This window comes from Cherax quadricarinatus, unplaced genomic scaffold (assembly GCF_038502225.1).
Source record: "Cherax quadricarinatus isolate ZL_2023a unplaced genomic scaffold, ASM3850222v1 Contig85, whole genome shotgun sequence".
Taxonomy (NCBI): Eukaryota; Metazoa; Arthropoda; class Malacostraca; order Decapoda; family Parastacidae; genus Cherax; species Cherax quadricarinatus.
Window position 1 is genome coordinate 16,391 of NW_027195111.1, and position 16,511 is coordinate 32,901.

Genomic DNA, 16,511 nt, shown 5'->3' on the forward strand with positions numbered 1-16,511 from the left:
CATTATGATGGTCCATCCTGCATTATTGTCAATAATCAAGACGCGATCAAAGCTTTGTCATAAGGCTCCTCCACTAAGTGCAGGTTACTGGCATATTGTTTCAGCCACAGTATTTTGATTTATTATTCTCCTTCTTTAGAAAAAACAAGAAAAAACACAAGGGTCTTACCAGAGGCTCATGTTGAGAACATTTCTGACATACAGTCAAGTTTCAACATAATGAACTAATAGGGGGAATTTTCCAAGTATCTTACATCAGAAAAACGTAAAACAAAACAAAAAATAAGTGGAAAAAGCACTGAAGTATGTATTCTACTGTATACCTAATATAGTACACTGCAGTAGCCTGGAACCTAACCTGTATTATAAGTGGGGCCTTCCTGTACTGCAGTAGTCTGGAACCTAACCTGTTGTATAAGTGGGGCCTTCCTGTACTGCAGTATTCTGGAACCTAACCTGTTGTATAAGTGGGCCCTCCTGTACTGCAGTAGTCTGGAACCTAACCTGTTGTATAAGTGGGGCCTTCCTGTACTGCAGTAGCCTGGAACCTAACCTGTTGTATAAGTGGGCCCTCCTGTACTGCAGTAGCCTGGAACCTAACCTGTTGTATAAGTGGGGCCCTCCTGTACTGCAGTAGCCTGGAACCTAACCTGTTGTATAAGTGGGGCCTTCCTGTACTGCAGTAGCCTGGAACCTAACCTGTTGTATAAGTGGGGCCTTCCTGTACTGCAGTAGCCTGGAACCTAACCTGTTGTATAAGTGGGGCCTTCCTGTACTGCAGTAGCCTGGAACCTAACCTGTTGTATAAGTGGGGCCTTCCTGTACTGCAGTAGCCTGGAACCTAACCTGTTGTATAAGTGGGGCCTTCCTGTACTGCAGTAGCCTGAAACCTAACCTGTATTATAAGTGGGGCCTTCCTGTACTGCAGTAGTCTGGAACCTAACCTGTTGTATAAGTGGGGCCTTCCTGTACTGCAGTATTCTGGAACCTAACCTGTTGTATAAGTGGGCCCTCCTGTACTGCAGTAGTCTGGAACCTAACCTGTTGTATAAGTGGGGCCTTCCTGTACTGCAGTAGCCTGGAACCTAACCTGTTGTATAAGTGGGCCCTCCTGTACTGCAGTAGCCTGGAACCTAACCTGTTGTATAAGTGGGGCCCTCCTGTACTGCAGTAGCCTGGAACCTAACCTGTTGTATAAGTGGGGCCTTCCTGTACTGCAGTAGCCTGGAACCTAACCTGTTGTATAAGTGGGGCCTTCCTGTACTGCAGTAGCCTGGAACCTAACCTGTTGTATAAGTGGGGCCTTCCTGTACTGCAGTAGCCTGGAACCTAACCTGTTGTATAAGTGGGGCCTTCCTGTACTGCAGTAGCCTGGAACCTAACCTGTTGTATAAGTGGGGCCTTCCTGTACTGCAGTAGCCTGGAACCTAACCTGTTGTATAAGTGGGCCCTCCTGTACTGCAGTAGCCTGGAACCTAACCTGTTGTATAAGTGGGCCCTCCTGTACTGCAGTAGCCTGGAACCTAACCTGTTGTATAAGTGGGGCCCTCCTGTACTGCAGTAGCCTGGAACCTAACCTGTTGTATAAGTGGGGCCCTCCTGTACTGCAGTAGTCTGGAACCTAACCTGTTGTATAAGTGGGGCGTTCCTGTACTGCAGTAGTCTGGAACCTAACCTGTTGTGTAAGTGGGCCCTCCTGTACTGCAGTAACCTGGAATCTAACCTGTTGTATAAGTGGGGCCCTCCTGTACTGCAGTAGCCTGGAACCTAACCTGTTGTATAAGTGGGGCCCTCCTGTACTGCAGTAGCCTGGAACCTAACCTGTTGTATAAGTGGGGCTCTCCTGTACTGCAGTAGTCTGGAACCTAACCTGTTGTATAAGTGGGGCCCTCCTGTACTGCAGTAGCCTGGAACCTAACCTGTTGTATAAGTGGGGCCCTCCTGTACTGCAGTAGTCTGGAACCTAACCTGTTGTATAAGTGGGGCGTTCCTGTACTGCAGTAGCCTGGAACCTAACCTGTTGTATAAGTGGGGCCCTCCTGTACTGCAGTAGCCTTCCCTGGGCAGCTGTGTGGGCATAATGTCTATGCTGCACACCAGTACCCTGGGGCCCTTGAAGCTGTAACAATGTTCCACAATATTAATCACAATGTGTGATTTACATGTTATATAAAATACTGTTAAGTACAAAGAAAGCCACTAACTCTGCCTGTCATTATTTCTCTCACTATCTTTACTTGTATCCCTGTTAGTGTCTTTATTCTGGTCGGCGTCATAGAGACATAAGGGTGTGTCAATGGTGGTACACTTTGTCACGAACTCTCTAGATCCTCCAGGATCTGCTGAGACGTCACAGATGGCCAGCATCCTGTGTGGCAGTGATGGTGAACCTCTCTGTAATAAGCAACATCATCTTCATTATCATAATAATAATAATTAGTATGTGGTTTTTTTTGTACATGATTATCTATTTAGAGATCACAGTATGTCTATCAGTGGACACCGAGGGGAATGAGTCTAAATTTTATTTTGTGGATTATTACTATTATTATTACTATTATTATATTCAAAATAGGCACTAAGTCTGTATGTAAGGAACTGAGAAATACAAATAGGTGAGTATAGGCAGACAGAGAGGAAGAAAAAGGCTGTGGGTCCAAGATTGCTGAGTAGATGTGCAGACCAGCTAGCAGCACCTCTAACTCACATCTATCAGCAGTGCCTAGCAGTGTAAATGGCCTTCTCTGTGGAAAGAAGCAAATGTATTTCCCTGTTCACAAAAGGAAGAGCAGAATGGAAATCAACAACCACAGACTTGTGTCAGTTTTATTAATCACTGGCAAGATTCCTGAGACAATAACCTCACAACGAATGAGGATGAGTTTTTCCACTACCATTCACTTCCTTGTGACCGTCAATATGGCTTCAGAAAAGGTTACTCGTCTGCTGATCTGTTGTTAAACTTCTCCACTAAGTGGAGCCAGTCGCTAGATGAATCCACACTCAGCTGTGTAGTAACACTGGACATTGCTACATTTCCACCGAGTATGGCACCAGGGACTCTTGGCAAAACTGCAAGCACTAGGAGTCACCAGCTAGATCTACACTATGTCTTCTCATTGATTACCTCCAAGGTATATCTCTAAGTGTAGTTCTGAGTGGAACAGAGTTAACAAGACACACTACTAGTGCCAGTGTATCACAGGGAAGTGTGCTTATGCTATTGTTATGGAATGTTTATTTCAATGACCTTCAGCTCATTCTAGAATCCCATGCATATAGAGATCACTGTACTCTAACATTCACTTATCCAGGAGAGGAAATGCTAGCTGCTCTACATTACATCCATCACCAGCTTACAGCTATATTAGCCTAGGAAAAATGATGGCAGGTTGCATTTGCTTCTAAGAAAACACAGATGATGGTCTCTAGGCACCGTGATAGTAATGCTGAAGCAGCGGTAAGAATGAATGGGAGAGTGTTGGTACCCTGAGATGAGGTTGATATCCTTGGGGTAAAATTTGACTCTAAACAGTAGAGGCCGCAAGACTCTTTACGAGGCAAGACTGCGTACACCTTGAGTATACTCCACTTTCTTGGATTGCCTGCCCCATGTCTCATCTGTGATTTCTTGACAGAAAAGAGAACAGAGCAAGATGACTTATCTCTCGTCTGAACCCAGCCTGGACAGATCCATCATTTCAACAGCCTTCAACACTGCAGGGATGTGGGTTGCCTTACTGTTGTAGACAAGGCCAATAGTGTCAAAGTATTTCCACTCCAAGAACAGCAAGAAGTGAGCTTCTACACCGCAAGACAGGCAGCAAGCAGCAACTACACTCCCACTGTACCCTACTCCAGAACATCACTTCATCTGAGATCATTTATTCCTAAGATGATTTGAAAATGGAACATGTTTGTACAACATAACATAACTGAAATAGAGCCAGTTGACCAAATGAAATTGCTGGCCCACACATGGCTACAATTTCATTCTATTTGTAAGTAAGCTCATTTGGGTACAGGTACACATAAGTACAATTACCATACATAGGGTAAACTACCCACCAGGATAACTCAAAAAGTCAAAATCCATTGTGGTCATAAAATAAAAAGGTTTTCAAATGAGTTGAAGTTAAGTAACAGCTCTTGTAAATAAAGATAGCAACTTTTAACCCAACCCTTTAAATATCCTTGTGTAAATATAAAGAAACTTACACTGGTAGGGAGCCAGAGTGTATATAGGCTGCAGGAGGAACTTGGCATCAGGGATGGTTAGAAGTTTGGGCGAGTTCACTGCCCCGTATATACCACTGATGATCAACGTGGCACATGGCACCACCAGAGTGTATATAGGCTGCAGGAGGACCCTGGCATCAGGGATGGTCAGAAGTTTGGGCGAGTTCACTGCCCCGTATATACCACTGATGATCAACGTGGCACATGGCACCACCTGAAACAACCAGTGAAATGAATAAAAACATATACAAGTTCTATATACAGTGAAGATATATACAAGTTCTAGTATATACTTTGAAAATATATACAAACTCTACATACAGTGAAAAGTTGTATGATTCAGAGTTGGCCTACCATACTCTTGCCATTGTTTAGTAAGAAAATTATCTTACAACCAAGAAAACTGTTCTTATGACCAAGAAAATGACTTTATGATAAGAAATTAACTTGGTGAGCAGGACAATGACCTTGTGAGTAGGGCAACCTTGTGAGCAGGACAATGACCTTGTGAGTAGGGCAATAATCTTGTAAGCAGGACAATGACCTTGTGAGTAGGGCAATAACCTTGTAAGCAGGACAATGACCTTGTGAGCAGGAAAATGACCTTGTGAGCAGGACAATAATCTTGTGAGCAGGACAATGACCTTGTGAGCAGGACAATGACCTTGTAAGCAGGACAATGACCTTGTGAGCAGGACAATCTTGTGAGCAGGACAATAACCTTGTGAGCAAAACAATAACCTTGTGAGCAGGACAATGACCTTGTGAGTAGGGCAATAACCTTGTAAGCAGGACAATGACCTTGTGAGTAGGACAATAATCTTGTGAGCAGGACAATGACCATGTGAGCAGGACAATAATCTTGTGAGTAGGACAATAATCTTGTGAGCAGGACAATGACCTTGTGAGTAGGACAATAATCTTGTGAGCAGGACAATGACCATGTGAGCAAAACAATAACCTTGTGAGTAGGACAATAACCTTGTGAGCAGGACAATGACCTTGTGAGCAGGACAATGACCTTGTGAGCAGGACAATGACCTTGTGAGTAGGACAATAACCTTGTGAGCAGGACGACCTTGTGAGTAGGACAATAACCTTGTGAGCAGGACAATGACCTTGTGAGCAAAACCTTGTAAGCAGGACAATGACCTTGTGAGCAGGACAATGACCATGTGAGCAGGACAATAACCTTGTGAGCAGGACAATGACCTTGTGACCAGGACAATGACCATGTGAGCAGGACAATAACCTTGTGAGCAGGACAATGACCTTGTGAGCAAAACAACCTTGTAATCAGGACAATGACCTTGTGAGCAGGACAATAACCTTGTGAGCAGGACAATGACCTTGTGAGCAAAACAATAACCTTGTGAGCAAAACAACCTTGTGAGGACAATAACCTTGTGAGCAGGACAATGACCATGTGAGCAGGACAATAACCTTGTGAGCAGGACAATGACCTTGTGAGCAAAACAATAACCTTGTGAGCAAAACAATAACCTTGTGAGCAGGACAATGACCTTGTGAGCAGGACAATAACCTTGTGAGCAAAACAACCTTGTGAGCAGGACAATGACCTTATGAGCAGGACAATGACCTTGTATGCAGGATGACCTTGTGAGCAGGACAATGACCTTGTATGCAGGGTGACCTTGTGAGCAGGACAATGACCATGTAAGCAGGACAATGACCTTATAAGGAATGGGAAAGAAAATGTAACAGAGGAAGTGGGAGCCAAATAACAACCAGGGAGCGACTCCCACGGAGCACGACTGTGAAAGAGAAGCACGGAGTTACTTAACACTATGAATGATGTAGTCCAAGCTTTGGTCGTTAAAATTGAATATAAATATCTTACCTCCTAGGTGTCTGGGAAGGAAAAACTGGGTTTAGCTTCTCTCCTAGGTATCCTAGAAGAGGAGAAAAACATGCCTTACTTTCCCAGTATTAGAATGGAGGAGGCCTACAATAATGATCTACTTATAGGCATTGGAGTAGACCAGCGAAGAGGCGGGGCCAGGAGAGACGACTCGCCCCTGCAACCACAAATAGGCGAGTGCACACAAACTGGAATGTACTAGTGAAGACACTGAGCACAGAAAAGACAGAACACAATTTAAATCTTTCTGCAGTTTAAGTACTAAGGTGAGCAAAAAATTCTAACTCTGTGAGAAAAGACAGATGTATCTCTCAGGATGTTCTTCATATTCGACAGCATTGTACTGTCCACTGTCTTGATGAACCAAGTGATCGCAGCGGCTCACCTCTCAACAGTAAATGTTGTTGGTCGCTGCTCACAGAAAAAAATAACTAAGTCACACAGGGGAAATAAACATGGCATGGTTTGTGACCAGTTACTGGTGGAGGTTTGAGCCTTCACCCAGTAATACAACTGGTGTGGGTCACATCCTGGGGACAAAATTACCGTATCTCACAGCTTATGACTTGTTTTATTTCAATGGTTCAGTATTGTATATAACTGGGAGAGCTACAGCCCAACCCACAACCCAACTTACAACTCCCATAACTGACCTTCAGTTTATAGAATGCAGTGATTTTTGGGAGACATTTTATGGGGAAAAAATGCATCTAATAAGCCACAAAATACAATAACCTAAGTTGCAGGAAATGCTCTGCATAACAAGGGATTTTCTATATACTGTACATAGTAGTATGTCACTAATGTCAGCTATGGTCTGTATACCTTGTACAGTTAGTCCTTGACTTACAAATACATTGAGAATCTTGTGTATTATATCATTACAGGAGGCCCTCCGTATTAGAGAGTGTTGGGGATCGAGAACCTCGCAAATCTTGAAAATTCACAAATGTTTGGTGCACAAATATGATGTAGGGAAATATAATAATACTGTACTGTAGCAGTCGCAAATGTTTTTATGTGCAAATACATTGCAGGGAATATTAATAATAGCATTTACTTCGCCTAACAATATTGCTGCCTTAACCTATTGAACCACAAAATATCATAAAACACATGAAAACTTCATAAATTATTGTATATACATGTTATGATTGGGTGGCTGGGCATTCACGAATATTCGAAGCTCGCGAAAGTGGAACTCACAAAAGTGGAGGGCTAGCTTATTGTGTATATTATTATACACAATACAGAAAGTCCCCAACGTGTTCTTAAGTTGAAGACTTCCTCTATTATGAATATTTTAGACAATACACGAGATTCTTGACGTGTTTATAAGTCAAGGATTTACTATAGGTACATGTACTTGCAGAGGTAGATTATTATTATTATTATCATTATTATTATTAATCATGTTAAACAATTCTTACAACCAAAACACTCACCCAGTCTTTATTTTCAAGCACCAACATGATCAAAAGTTTAGAATTACAGCAACAGTAGAAACATCACTGTTAAAGGCACAGGAAAGTGCTCCTTGACTTACAATGGGGTTATGTTCCAAAGAACCCATCGTAAGTTGAAAATATTGTAGTAGAATATAAATATATGCTAAATAAATAACAAATTAATAACTACTGTCACTGAACCAGTAAATAATCAAATAATTACTGTAATACAGCCTCTCCTCACTTAGCGACGTACTCGTTTACCAACGCCACCCAGGATAGGGAGGGTTAGCCAGCCAGGGTAGTGCGTGCTAGCCACCCAGGATAATCCAGGGTAGGGAGTGTTAGCCACCCAGGATAACCCAGGGTAGGGAGTGTTAGCCACCCAGGATAACCCAGGGTAGGGAGGGTTAGCCACCCAGGTTAACCCAGGGTAGGGAGGGTTAGCCACCCAGGATAACCCAGGATATGGAGTGTTAGCCACCCAGGATAACCCAGGGTAGGAAGGGTTAGCCACCCAGAATAACATAAGGTAGGGAGTGTTAGCCACTCAGGATAACCCAGGGTAGGGAGTGTTAGCCACTCAGGATAACCCAGGGTAGGGAGTGTTAGCCACCCAGGATAAACAAGGGTAGGGAGGGTTAGCCACCCAGGATAACTCAGGGTAGGGAGTGTTAGCCACCCAGGTTAACCCAGGGTAGGGAGTGTTAGCCACCCAGGTTAACCCAGGGTAGGGAGGGTTAGCCACCCAGGATAACCCAGGGTATGGAGTGTTAGCCACCCAGGATAACCCAGGGTAGGAAGGGTTAGCCACCCAGAATAACATAAGGTAGGGAGTGTTAGCCACTCAGGATAACCCAGGGTAGGGAGTGTTAGCCACTCAGGATAACCCAGGGTAGGGAGTGTTAGCCACCCAGGATAAACAAGGGTAGGGAGGGTTAGCCACCCAGGATAACTCAGGGTAGGGAGTGTTAGCCACCCAGGTTAACCCAGGGTAGGGAGTTAGCCACCCAGGTTAACCCAGGGTAGGGAGGGTTAGCCACCCAAAGTAACCCAGGGTAGGGAGTGCTAGCCACCCAGGATAACCCAGGGTAGGGAGTGTTAGCCACCCAGGATAACCCAGGGTAGGGAGTGTTAGCCACCCAGGTTAACCCAGGGTAGGGAAGGTTAGCCACCCAGGATAACCCAGGGTAGGGAAGGTTAGCCACCCAGGGTAACCCAGGGAAGGGTGTTAGCCACCCAGGATGTTACAAAAAATGTGATTTCTAATAAGCTTAGAGATCTCCAGGTAATACTAGAAAGTACTGCCCTTCTAGCATCCAGCCTGTTACTGGGTTTTCATAACAAGTAGTCAGTATCCTGGTCCAATTATCCATTAGAATTCAATAAGAATTATTAGTGCTTCAGAATTACAACTGGTAGGCTACTAACTAAAGAAATTAAAATTTAATAAATTTATTAATAACAAAGTCTAGAGGTATAAGATTAAAGTAAATTAAATTAATCAATTGAATATAATATAGGATTCAAGTTGCTACATGCCCATGCACTCTGCCCCAGGGCCAGACTCATGGAACTTCGTGTTCATCAAGAACTGCAAGAAGCCCCTATCACGAGCCTTTTCCATCCTATGGAGAGGGAGCATGGACACGGGGGTCGTCCCACAGTTACTAAAAACAACAGACATAGCCCCACTCCACAAAGGGGGCAGTAAAGCAACAGCAAAGAACTACAGACCGATAGCACTAACATCCCATATCATAAAAATCTTTGAAAGGGTCCTAAGAAGCAAGATCACCACCCATCTAGAAACCCATCAGTTACACAACCCAGGGCAACATGGGTTTAGAACAGGTCGCTCCTGTCTGTCTCAACTATTGGATCACTACGACAAGGTCCTAAATGCACTAGAAGATAAAAAGAATGCAGATGTAATATATACAGACTTTGCAAAAGCCTTCGACAAGTGTGACCATGGCGTAATAGCGCACAAAATGCGTGCTAATGGGATAACAGGAAAAGTCGGTCGATGGATCTATAATTTCCTCACTAACAGAACACAGAGAGTAGTCGTCAACAGAGTAAAGTCCGAGGCAGCTACGGTGAAAAGCTCTGTTCCACAAGGCACAGTACTCGCTCCCATCTTGTTCCTCATCCTCATATCCGACATAGACAAGGATGTCAGCCACAGCACCGTGTCTTCCTTTGCAGATGACACCCAAATCTGCATGACAGTGTCTTCCATTGCAGACACTGCAAGGCTCCAGGCGGACATCAACCGAATCTTTCAGTGGGCTGCAGAAAACAATATGAAGTTCAACGATGAGAAATTTCAATTACTCAGATATGGTAAACACGAGGAAATTAAATCTTCATCAGAGTACAAAACAAATTCTGGCCACAAAATAGAGCGAAACACCAACGTCAAAGACCTGGGAGTGATCATGTCGGAGGATCTCACCTTCAAGGACCATAACATTGTATCAATCGCATCTGCTAGAAAAATGACAGGCTGGATAATGAGAACCTTCAAAACTAGGGAGGCCAAGCCCATGATGACACTCTTCAGGTCACTTGTTCTATCTAGGCTGGAATATTGCTGCACACTAACAGCACCTTTCAAGGCAGGTGAAATTGCTGACCTAGAAAATGTACAGAGAACCTTCACGGCACGCATAATGGAGATAAAACACCTCAATTACTGGAAGCGCTTGAGGTTCCTGAACCTGTATTCCCTGGAACGCAGGCGGGAGAGATACATGATTATATACACCTGGAAAATCCTAGAGGGACTAGTACCGAACTTGCACACGAAAATCACTCGCTACGAAAGCAAAAGGCTTGGCAGACGATGCAACATCCCCCCAATGAAAAGCAGGGGTGTCACTAGCACGTTAAGAGACCATACAATAAGTGTCAGGGGCCCGAGACTGTTCAACTGCCTCCCAGCATACATAAGGGGGATTACCAACAGACCCCTGGCAGTCTTCAAGCTGGCACTGGACAAGCACCTAAAGTCGGTTCCTGACCAGCCGGGCTGTGGCTCGTACGTTGGTTTGCGTGCAGCCAGCAGCAACAGCCTGGTTGATCAGGCTCTGATCCACCAGGAGGCCTGGTCACAGACCGGGCCGCGGGGGCGTTGACCCCCGGAACTCTCTCCAGGTAAACTCCAGGTAAACTTCTCTCGTGTACAGTAGTATTGTGCTGAAGGCACATGTCACATTTATACGTCTTAAGTACCGTCTGGTACATTAACATTTAATAAAAATATATACAAATAAGTGTGTGTATGTGTGTAAGTGCTCTAAGTAGTTCGCTATGTCTCAAGACTCGACTAGACTTAAACCAATGACTGACAAAGTCCTCACATCAATTAACTTCTTGACCACCTGGCAATCAGAACATCTTGCTTGAACAATAAAACGACTGATAAGCCGAACAACAATATAGCAACCAATAGCGACACAATCAGGAACAAGGAGATAATATAACAACACTAAGTAGGGACCACCTGCAGATCCTCCACAAGTCACAAAACTCCCATACTACTGAATCTAAGTTCAGCATAAGAAAATCCCCAGCTGTGACAGTACACAGATACCAGTACAAATTTGGTCAGAAGCAGCAGCTCAGGACCTGAGTTTCTCAGTGTCTATAAGACACACAACCTCAGTACAACGTCGAAAATCACTAAGTCTAGACAATGTTCTGTGAACAGAGTTCCACAGAACGAACAACAAGAAAGCGACAGAGATCTTCCAACAAGGGCCCACAAGAGAGGAGTTGAGGGACCTCCTGCTAGAATGACGTCCAACCGACCAGAGAGTGAGTCAGCCCCGACTGACTACTCCAGGCGAGGTGTGATCACCCCACCTGATCACGTGATCACTCCGTGGACAGCTGCTGCCCAGCAACACCGAGAAGCCGGCAGGGAAACAAGCAACGAACGATAATTACAGTAGTTAGACAATCAAGACTTGAACTATGAGCACTGAATAATATATACATGTGTTACATCCTACCTAACAAAAGTAACTAAGTCAAATAATAATATAAAGCAATATATTTACTATTTAGCTATTATCGCAAATATAAGCAATATAAAATTATAAGAAAAGGTAATATACATTATATACATTGTGACACATTCAGGGGTCACAGTACAGGATAACCCAGGGAAGGGAGGGTTAGCCACCCAGGATAACTCAGGGTAGGGAGTGTTAGCCACCCAGGATAACCCAGGGTAGGGAGTGTTAGCCACCCAGGGTAACCCAGGGTAGGGAGGGTTAGCCACCAAGAATAACCCAGGGTAGGGAGGTTTAGCCACCCAGGGTAACCAAGGGTAGGAAGGGTAAGCCACCCAGGATACCCCAGGGTAGGGAGTGCTAGCCACCCACCAGACCCATGCTGGGTCTGGTGCAGTGCTCCATCCTAGAGTGGAGATGACCAGACTGGGTGGGTCATTGGGCTAATCCGTGGGGGGTCATTGGTCTAATCCGGGGGAGGGGGGACATGGACCTGCTCCACATGGGTCAGTAGGCCCGCTGCAGTGTTCCTTCTTTCTTATGTTCTAATGTTCTTATAACCCAGGGTAGGGAGTGTTAGCCACCCAGGATAACCCAGAGTAAGGAGTGTTAGCTATCCAGGGTAGGGAGGCTTAGCCTCCAAGGATAACCGAGGGTAGGGAGGGTTATCCACCCAGGATAACCCAGAGTAAGGAGTGTTAGCTACCCAGGGTAGGGAGGCTTAGCCTCCAAGGATAATCGAGGGTAGGGAGGGTTAGACACCCAGGGTAACCCAGGGTAGGGAGGGTTAGCCACCCAGGATAACCCAGGGTAGGGAGGGTTAGCCACCCAGGATAACCCAGGGTAGGGACAGTCACATCCTGGTTGTTAGTGGACTGGTGTGGGTTGCATCCTGGGTGTTAGTGGGCTGGTGTGGGTCGCATCCTGGGTGTCAGTGGACTGGTGTGGGTCGCATCCTGGGTGTTAGTGGACTAGTGGGGGTCACATTCTGGGTGTTAGTGGACTGGTGTGGGTCACATCCTAGATGTTAGTGGACTGGTGTGGGTCACATCCTAGGTGTTAGTGGACTGGTGTGGGTCACATCCTAGGTGCTAGTGGACTGGTGTGGGTCGCATCCTGGGTGTTAGTGGACTGGTGTGGGTCACATCCTGGGTGTTAGTGGACTGGTGTGTTTCTCATCCTGGGTGTTAGTGGACTGGTGTGGGTTGCACCCTGGGTGTTAGCAGACTGGTGTGGGTTGCATCCTGGGTGTTAGTGGATTGGCATGGGTCGCATCCTGGGTGTTAGTGGACTGGTGTGGGTCACATCCTGGGTGTTAGTGGACTGGTGTGGGTCACATCCTGGATGTTAGTGGACTGGTGTGGGTGGCATCCTGGGTGTTAGTCGACTGGTGTGGGTGGCATCCTGGGTGTTAGTCGACTGGTGTGGGTGGCATCCTGGGTGTTAGTCGACTGGTGTGGGTCGCATCCTGGGTGTTAGTCGACTGGTGTGGGTGGCATCCTGGGTGTTAGTCGACTGGTGTGGGTGGCATCCTGGGTGTTAGTCGACTGGTGTGGGTGGCATCCTGGGTGTTAGTCGACTGGTGTGGGTGGCATCCTGGGGGACAAGATTAAGGACCACAATGGAAATAAGTTAAGACAGTCCTTGATGACGCACTGACTTTCTTGGGTTATCCTGGGTGGCTAACCCTCCGGGGTTAAAAATCCCAACGAAATCTTATCTTATCTTAACCAAGAGGGTTCCCTCTGCGCCTGTGCGGATGTGTGGGGGAAGAGGTCGAGACGGGGCATTGAGGAGCGGGAGTGTTCGGAATAGAGTTAAGAAATAACAAAAAAGGCAAAATACCGTGTATAGAGTTAAGAGGCTGGGAAAGCATGGGACCAGGAAATTGGCATTCATGGCGGCCTAAGGATTAATATAGGCCTTACTTCATAATGGAAGTGTCGTAACTGTTCCTGGTGAAGAGTGAGGGAACATGATTTACGGGACCACCGTAATAAAGTGGCAAAATTAGTGAATAATGGTAGGACCAGTGGTGACTGGCGCGTCGCCATGGAGTGTGTCCCGGGGAAAAATACCCATGATTTAATCGTCACTCATCGGTCTCAGATCTTAATGGAGTGGCCTCCAATGTGTATAATAATTAAACCGTATGGTGGGCTAAGAAGTAATCAGTGATAATAAGACCAAGTTCAGAGAATGTGTGAAGTGAAATGAGTCGCCGCTCTCAGAGTGAGCATCTGTTATCCTCGTGGTTACTGTCCCGAGGATAGTGAAGTTTTTATGGAGTCATGACTTCTAAACCGGGACAAACCGACGGATACCTCGTCCTGCTGGAATAAGAACCGTGTTGGTGTAGCAGGACATCGAAATGAGATGGTGAATGGAGGAAATAAGGAGCATCAGTCACCCACAGTTAAGTAACCCTTCTAGTTATAGCAGACTGATACTGGCCAGTTAGGTATGTTGTAATTGGATAGGTTGTGGGTGATCCAGCTACATCAAGTGACCACCAGAGAATATCTGTCCACAGTTATTTAGTAGCGCCGTACTTGTGGGTGCTATCCAATTTATACTGGTCTCGGATAGATATGGATAAGATTGTGAGGTCGAAGGTGCCACCTGCAGTGACCTGGGGTGGTTAAGTTTTCTCACATGTCTACACAGAGTGACTACGGTAAACAATATGGTTGTTGTCTCCCAATGAGATTACTTGTAAGCATGTAATGTTGAGGTACATACAGGTACATACAGGACCACAATGGAAATAAGTCACTCTGTCTGACTTTTTTGGGTTATCCCAGGTTCTCTACACATATGCTGCTATGTATGATAATTCTATGTAACTGTATTTGTGTATACCTGAATAAATTTACTTACTTACTTACACCCTAGAAAATTTTCCATATGATCCTTTAAATATAAATTATGAAGTAAAATTACTTGCTAGTCACAATTATTATAATCATAAGCGCTAAATCCGCAAGGGTCTTTTATTTAAATTATGAATTACCTCAGGAAATTATTTAATCTAGTCTATTAATACTCCAAGGAGGGGCCTTGATCCCACTGAAGGGCTCTTGATCCAGGACGTTGGAGCTGCTCTTACCCCTTGGATTATACTTGTCACCTCCTACTCCATAGGTTACGTACGGCCCCTACTGGTTTAGCGCTCCTTTAATTTAAGAATTCAACCCCCCTCCACCTTATTTTCTTGGGGAAGCGCTAAATACACAGGGGTTACACATATGTTGTGGATAGGGAGACGTTTTGGTTTGATCCAAGGTTGAGGAGTCCAGTTCCTTGGATCAAGAGCCCCTTGGCAGCCATCAAAATAACCCCTACATATATACTTACCATAATTAGCAATGTTATCCTGACAGGGAGGCGCTAAACCCGTAAGGGGACGATATACAGATGATGTATTAATGTCTAAAAGGTTATGGCAGGTAAACCCGTAAGGGTAGAAAGGAGCAACAACAATAAACATCTCAACTCTCTGACGGTCACACAAACACTGACATTTTTCTCCCTGAAGTGAAGTTACTAAGACTGATAACTCTACCTAGTGCTCACTCTCACCACCAGAGGCGCTCACCTCTACCTAGTGCTCACTCTCACCACCAGAGGCGCTCACCTCTAAGTAAGTAAGTAAGTAAGTAAGTAAGTAAGTAAGTTTATTCAGGTATACACAAATACAGTTACATAGAATTATCATATATAGCAGCATATGTGTAGAGAACCTAGGATAACCCAAAAAAGTCAGACAGAGTGACTTATTTCCATTGGGGTCCTCACCACCAGAGGCGCTCACCTCTACCTAGTGCTCACTCTCACCACCAGAGGCGCTCACCTCTACCTAGTGCTCACTCTCACCACCAGAGGCGCTCACCTCTACCTAGTGCTCACTCTCACCACCAGAGGCGCTCACCTCTACCTAGTGCTCACTCTCACCTCTACCTAGTGCTCACTCTCACCACCAGAGGCGCTCACCTCTACCTAGTGCTCACTCTCACCTCTACCTAGTGCTCACTCTCACCACCAGAGGCGCTCACCTCTACCTAGTGCTCACTCTCACCACCAGAGGCGCTCACCTCTACCATCTTCCTTATTACATATATAGGGGGAAGGGGCGCTAAACCCGTATGTGGGTCATAGCACCTGGGGAGGATGGGAGACATTTAGATTCCATCCAATTACTTATTATAATCAAAACTAAGTGCTAAACTAATAAGAGTAATACAGATCAAATGCCTTAGATCAAGAGCCCCAAACTAGCATCAAGGCACCACCTCCCTGGAGAACACCAATAGTATCATATTCATAGAAAGCTCTAAACCCATAAGGGTCATTCATCACTACACAGTACTGAAGACTTTATATCAGCACCTTGATTATATTACCTACTTTTACTACATCTTATGAAAATATACAACAGCAGAGAGGAACTTCATCAACAAGTTTTACCTGTGAAATTGGATTCTTCAGTCAATGAATGACTGAAGAAGCCTCTCCATAGGCAAAGTATCTCACTAAAGTTCCTCTCTGTATTGTGTCATCACCACTTGTCAATTATGAACTGTCTCCATCTCTTGTCACTTAACCAAACATTGCCATTCAAGGTTCAACTCAATAAGATGCCTTTTGTGCTCATAATTATTAACCAATTGTTTGTATCACTGACCTTCAACTGTTGCATTCACATGTAACTGTGGTTCAGTTCCTGTACAAATTCTTTTTTTCAACATACCAGCCATATCCCACTGAGGCAAAGTGACCTAAAAAGACAAAAACAAAAACAGAAGTTTTTCTTTTTAAATTTAGTAATTTATACAGGAGAAGAGGTTACTAGTTGTTTTTTAGTTTAATATGTTTATTATGCACCCCATACCCATCCTGTGGGCGGTAGTGAAAAGA

At 44.9% G+C, this 16,511-nt stretch overlaps 1 long non-coding RNA gene across 1 annotated transcript; it reads right to left on the bottom strand.

The window, feature by feature from the left end:
* Positions 1-1,574: 1,574 nt before the first annotated feature.
* Positions 1,575-15,098, bottom strand: LOC138851201 (uncharacterized). The gene is made up of 3 exons (XR_011391052.1): positions 14,952-15,098; positions 4,219-4,453; positions 1,575-2,394 (listed from the first exon to the last, which is right to left on the bottom strand). It is a non-coding gene; the product is annotated as an uncharacterized lncRNA (long non-coding RNA).
* Positions 15,099-16,511: the final 1,413 nt, after the last annotated feature.